We start from the raw sequence: 7,500 nt of genomic DNA, 5'->3' as shown, positions 1-7,500 counted from the left end.
CATATCAGACGCAGTTTTGCTACTACCACTTCATATTCGGGGCTGCTCCGAACCTGTACGTTGCTGCCAGATTCGGGGCTGCCCCGAACCTGTACGTGCTGCCATACCAGATGTCGACAGTTTACCCATGAAAGACTTGAGGACCTAAGCCGATAGAGTTTTGCTACTACCACTCCAGATTAGAGGCTACCCCGAACCTATACGTGCTGCCAGATTCGGGGCTGCCCCGAACCTGTACGTGCTGCCATACCAGATGTCGACAGTTTACCCATGAAAGACTTGAGGACCTAAGCCGATAGAGTTTTGCTACTACCACTCCAGATTAGAGGCTACCCCGAACCTATACGTGCTGCCAGATTCGGGGCTGCCCCGAACCTGTACGTGCTGCCATATCCAGTGTCGATAGTTTACCCTCCCACCTGAAAGACTTGAGGACAAAAGCTGACGACCTTATGGACAGCCACCTCCATCAACGGCTCCAATCCTGAAAAGAGGACACCTATTCAACATCAACCGATACTGAAACAAATGACGAAGGACATACACCTACCCCATGACATGCCGGAGCAGCGACAAAGTCACCCATCACCCACCTTCGCTCACGCACCAACAACGACTTCTACAGCCACTTACTGCCGCCCATCAGACGCAGTTTTGCTACTACCACTCCAGATTCGGGGCTGCCACGAAGAAATGTGCCAAGGATTGTTAGTTGCCCAAAAATGTGTAAGTAAGCCATCGCTCTTGGTGGTAGCCTCCGGTGTTTCTAATTTTTCTTTTTACATGATGCAGGAACGGGCGTGCGATTTTTGGTAACACGTGGGCTTGTCGTTCTCTCTTGCCAAGGGAACTCTTTAGGACATGACGTAGTCTGTCTAAGTCTGCCGACGTCCACCTGGTAGCTGCCAACAGATCTGCGATACCCACCTACGGTTACAAGAACATCACATTATCGTTTGGAAACGACAAATTTAGTTGGAAGTTTCTCGTTGCTGACGTCACATTGCCATTCCTCAGTGTGGATTTCCTCTCTCATTTCCACCTTCTGGTTGATGTCGCCCACCGACGATTAGTCAATGCACACTCGTACTTGTTTACACCTCTTCAACCCGCCCCCTCCAACCTCTCTCTCAGCATCAGCGCACCCACGCATGCCTACACCCACCTCCTCATGACATAGCCGGAATTTTTCGTCCAGAACTTTGCCAAACGCCCATGGCTCCTGCCAAACACGGTATTCATCACCATATCAAGACGACAGGACCCCCAGTATTCGCCAGATTCAGACGTCTGGCACCGGATCAATTGGCAGCCACCAAACAGACGTTCGCCAAAATGGAGGAAATGGGCCTTTGACAAAAGGCCTCCTGCCCATTGTCGTCCCTCGTACACATCGTTCTGAAGAAAGAAGGCCGTGTGGGGATTACAGTCCTCCAGGGACTAAGGACCACTCCTAAAAATACCCTGGATGTGTTGGCAGCTGAAATGGTGTATGGCGACCCGTTGGTCGTCCCTGCCAAATTTTTTCCTTCTGCAACCTCCCCGACGATCTCCAGCGCATACGTCACGTCATGGGGAAATTTACTCCACGCCGCCAGATTTACAAGCCCCCAGCAAAGCATAACATACCGACAGACTTCCACTCGGCAACGCACGCCTTCCTGCGCAACAACACTAGCAAGCCACCACTAATGCCCTCTTATGCGGGCACTTTCTTTGTGATGCGACGCAATCCGAAGGCATTCCTACTAAATGTTCGTGGCAAAGAAGACATGGTCACAATTGATCATCTAGAACCTGCTTATCTCCCGCCAAATGACCCGCCTATAATTTTCCTCTCTAGATTAGGGAGCCCGATTTAACATATACATCATGTCATTTTTTAGGGCGGGAGCCATGTACAGTTGCCTCAAAGTATTCCTTTACCCCTTACGCTTATGTTTTATGAAAATAGTATGGTAACACCGCAATGAAAGCCTATTTGTCTTGTAACGACGGACGTGAATGGTCGAGCTATTGGTATGCCAGTGCTCCTATTTTTATAAACACTACTGTAGACAATATATTAATGATATACGAATAATAGTTCACATTACAAGTGAAATAAGTTGCTGTTAAATATTTAGAAAAATAGTATAGTAACAGAGTAGTAATAATAGCAATGGTAAAAATCATATTCATTCCTGATTAATCAGACATCGTCAACCTTCGTTACATTCAGTTGAGGCAGGCGTTTGCTGAAATCCAACTTTAGTTCATAGTAGATATATGGGTTCTTTTTCAGAACATAATTATTTGAATGGAAATACGCTTTCGATTTATATAATCCATCAATTTATAAAGAAATGAGATCATAAACCGCAAATTTCAAGACCTATATATATAATTTCATAAAGGCAATTATGATAGCCATTGACAGGTCATGATACGGAAGGCTTGGGAAAAATTAATAGACAACCCGATGTATAAAGGAACAAATATATCCAGTGTATCATTCATATATATATATTTTTTTAATTCGAGCCACGTCTCACCAGAGTAGCCTAGATGGAAATTTCTCTGGGCGGTAATTAAACTCGAGTCATCTGAGTAACAACACACCTTAACCACCCTGATGGTCTTTATATCATTGGTAGATATGGTTGCACACCGATAAAATCGTACTCATATAGATAAGAGAGAGAGACTGAACTATGGTTGGGTTTATTTTATGTCAATTTCGTTGGTATTATCGAACAGTACTATATATATATATATATATATATATATATATATATTATTTCACAGTTTTCCCAGGGCTGTTCAATATATAATCGTTCCATTCTAAGGCTCCTTTTCCATAAGTATCACTCTTGCAACTCTCCTCACTCCTTCTGCCTATATCTCGCCTTACATCCTTTGGACTTGAAGCAGTATTAGGCATTACCAGTTTCAACCACTTAACTTTGCATAGATAAGTAGCTGGAATGAGTTTACTTTATTCACATCTTCATCCAGAAGTCCTCAGGGATCCGTCTCGAAGTCTCTGAGGATTTGGCGGATTTGCACCTTAACCCTGATCCCTTGTTATAGTAAATCCCTCATTATTTTCTTCTTAAGTCTTCGTAAAGACTTGGTTATCTTTTAACTGGAATTCTTCTCTTTGTTATCATTATAGTTGGTAATATTTTTCATATTTTCTTTACGTTATCAAAATAGCAATAATGATGTTAATAATGGAAATAAAGATTAAAAAAAATAATTAAATTATTTTTCCCCTTCGACGAACATTCACAAAAAATTATTACTGAATAGAAAAATAGATAGAAAGTTATGTATATGTACACACACACACACACACATATATATATATATATATATATACACATATATGTATGCATATATATATATTTATATATGTCTATATATATACACACACATATATATATATATATATATATATATACATATAATATGCAGCCATTCTCAAAGGGAATAGTCGTTTCGTTTATTTTATGCAAAATAAGTCAAAATGATATCCTTCATTATTGTCTCATTCATATAGCGGATTTCAGATCTTATCATTTCATTAAATATTTTAAAGATCACGACCCTATTTCTCCATGACTATCTAAAAAAAACAATGTCGAAACTTTTGAATGCTGATTAGTTTTATTTGATTGCTACAATAACATAGAAATCACACCGGGGTAATTTTTATTACAAGAACCAGTGAAAAAAAAACCCAATATGTAAATTATTTCTAAATTATGAAAATCCATGAAGTTTTTATATCTGATTTTTACAGCCAGTGGGGCTTTAGTTGCACACGTAAAATAGCGAGCAAAATACCGTCTTATTTTCCCAGGTAGTCCCTTTTGATATATTTTACATGCAAATGTATAACGGTAGAATTTCGATATAGACATGAATCTGGATAGCAAAGGTTCATTTGCTATTCCAATGCTACTTCAGACGATTTGGTCAAATTTTTCTTTTTTGAGTATATAGATGAGGTGAATTTTGATGTGAAATATTTGTTTGCTTGATAAAGCAAATATAAACTACATGCCTAGTTATATTTTTGTTTTTATAAAATATTTAAAACACTGGGTGTTTCACGTTACACACGCGCACACACACACACACACACACACACACACACACATATATATATATATATATATATATGTATATATTTTTAGATAAATATAATCCCGAGTAACATATAAAACATATTAATAAAAACAAAATATTTGCAAAATCCAAGTAAACAAAAATCACTTTACAATTATTGGTGGGACAAAACAAAGCGAATTTCTAACTACCCTTGAGTCATTATATATCAAACGGCTTGTTCCTTCTTTAAACTCTAATATCTCTGCCTCTCCTCTTTTCTTAGCATAACTGAAGTCGTAGGTGGGTAACAATTTTTACTCATTCGTTCTTCACCTTTTCCTATGGATGGTCTGGTGAGCACTGGTTCTCTTTTGTTTTACTGTTTTAGTTTTTTACGATTTTCCGTTATAAAATCAATAATGTTTTAATACTCTTTTACTATTTTGTTTTAAATTATTGTACAAATTTTAAGAATTTTATATTTATATCTTTTACAGATTGATAATGAACATTGCAATGTTCGAAACGTCTCTAAATAAATTATGGCCTGTTAACTGATGTTTTTTGGACCCTGCTGCACACCAAATATTATATCTCCACCTGTAATTCCTATATATATATATATATATATATATATGTAAATATACATATATTTATATATATATTATATATATATATGTATATGTGTGTATGTATATATATATATATATATATATACATACAAACATATACATATACATATATATATATATATATATATAAATGATAACGTACATATATTATATATATATATATATATACACATGTATATATATATATATATATATATATGTATATATATATGTATATATATATATATATATATATGTGTGTGTGGTGTGTGTTTGTGTTTGTGTGTGTATGTGTGTGTATTTCCAAGTGTCAACGGTCTAATGAGCGAAAGTAAACTCTGATAAAAATAATTTATTCTTTTTTCCGTGGCTATAATACATTTTATACTCATCACGTGTCAGATTTCGTGATATGTACACACACTTTTATATATATATATATATATGTATATATATACAATATATATATATATATATATATATATGTGTGTGTGTGTGTGTGTGTGTCTGTGTGTGTGTAAATATGCATATATATATTTATTTGTATACATATATATATATGTTTATATATACATAAATAAATATAAATATATTTCTATTTGTATATATTTGTATATATATATATATATATATATATAAGAAAACGGACATCAGAGAATTTTGCGTGGATGTCTGGCTTAATGTCTACAAAAAATGTATGTATTTATATATATATATATATATATATGTGTGTGTGTATATGTATATATATATATATATATATATATTTATTTGTATACATATATATATATATATATATATATGTATATATATGTTTATATATATGTATATACATATATATATATATATATATATATAAATATATATATATATATATATATATATATGTGTGTGTGTGTGTGTGTGTGTGTAATTAACACCCACGAATGGCATTTAATACCGAATTCTATCTTGGGAATATATATCCACTTGGAATTAATTTTATGGTAACAGCTTCTGGCCGGGTGGGGATTCGAACCACCACCTGTACGGCTGGAAACCATGCTGGCAGGGACCCTACCGACTGAGCTATCAAGAGAGACTAAAAGTTCATGACAAGTCCCCCTACATATTCCTGTCGAATTCAGGAATCTGTTCATAGACTTGAAATAAACCCATCTCCACTATGATAGCTGAATCGTGAGTCGTGTTGCAAACTCCTGATTCAGCTATCATGGTGGAGATGGGTTTATTTCAAATCTATGAACAGATTCCTGAATTCGACAGGAATATGTAGGGGGACTTGTCATAAACTTTTAGTGTCTCTTGATAGCTCAGTCGGTAGGGTCCCTGCCAGCATGGTTTTCAGCCGTACAGGTGGTGGTTCGAATCCCCAGCCGGCCAGAAGCTGTTACCATAAAATGAATTCTAAGTGGATATATATTCCCAAGATAGAATTCGGTATTAAATGCCATTCGTGGGTGTTATTTACATTAATTAAAATCACGTGTGCTTGTGATATATGTTCATATATATGTGTGTGTGTATATGCATATATATATATATTTATTTGTATACACATATATATATATATATATATATATATATATGTTTATATGTAGATATATAAATATAAATATATTTCTATTTGTATAAATTTGTTTATATATGTATATATATATATATATATATGTGTGTATATATATATATTAATATATATATACATATATATATATATATATATATATATATACATTCATATATAAGAAAACGGACATCAGAGATTTTGCGTGGATGTCTGGCCTAATGTCTACAAAAAATTTTAAAATTTCTTCACTTAGTACGAAAACTCTCTTCAATACTTTCCCTTTGGAAAGCCACCTTATGTGTGAATGCAATAAGAGTGATTCAAATTAGGAATCACTTTCTTTACATAATGTAGAAAACAAACGAGAGTTAAGTGCATTTGCTTAAATGAAGTTAACCGCTTTAACCATCTCATTGAGACCATTGCTCAAATCACCAGGCATGGTTTTCATTACTAATGCTTGGCGGTGAATAGTGCAATTTGTACCAATAATATCTGAAGAATTTTTGCTTAACCAAAAATTTAAAACCAGAACGACAACCAAGCATTACTGGACCCCTCTCAGTACACACGCTAACAACATGTTCCCATTTGATACCTTGTGTCTCAAAAAAGCTGTTCACTTTGTTAAATATATCCTTTGCAGTTGTTGTACGTATCGTACGTAGCCACAAAGTTGGGCTAAGTTGGAAATATCCATTGTTTCATCAAGCTGGATTGCAAAAAAAGTTGGAAATAGAATTTTGAATCTTGAAGATCACCTGCGACCGAATGTTATCAAACATCCCCGCTATACTTCTCCTTACAGTATCATTTGACAGGGAGACGTGCTTCAGCTTATCAAGTTCAGAACTTCCAAATACATTCGATATGATATCTTTGCAGCAAGGTAATATTAGTTGTTCTCCGATGTTGTGGGTTTTTTTTAGCAACAGCTATTTTCCTTGAAACCTCATAGAAGTCCATTAAACCAGACTTATTGTTCTGTGAAAACAATCCTGTGTTATCAAGTCTGCATTTGTGCAATTGCTCGACTTTGTGGTTTCTCTCCTCCTTTACAAGTAAATACAGTAAAACCTAATTTCATATATGAATCATCATATCTCATCTTTTTTTGAGCCATTATAAATTTGAAGGGGAATAATAAAATTGTAACAATGAAAAAGTAAATAATAATTCTTAACCGTGTAAAGGCCTACCAATGGTGGTAGTCTACAGAGGTAG

This window comes from Palaemon carinicauda, chromosome 14 (assembly GCF_036898095.1).
Source record: "Palaemon carinicauda isolate YSFRI2023 chromosome 14, ASM3689809v2, whole genome shotgun sequence".
In the NCBI taxonomy this organism is placed as follows: domain Eukaryota; kingdom Metazoa; phylum Arthropoda; class Malacostraca; order Decapoda; family Palaemonidae; genus Palaemon; species Palaemon carinicauda.
Note: the sequence above shows the minus strand (reverse complement) of the source record.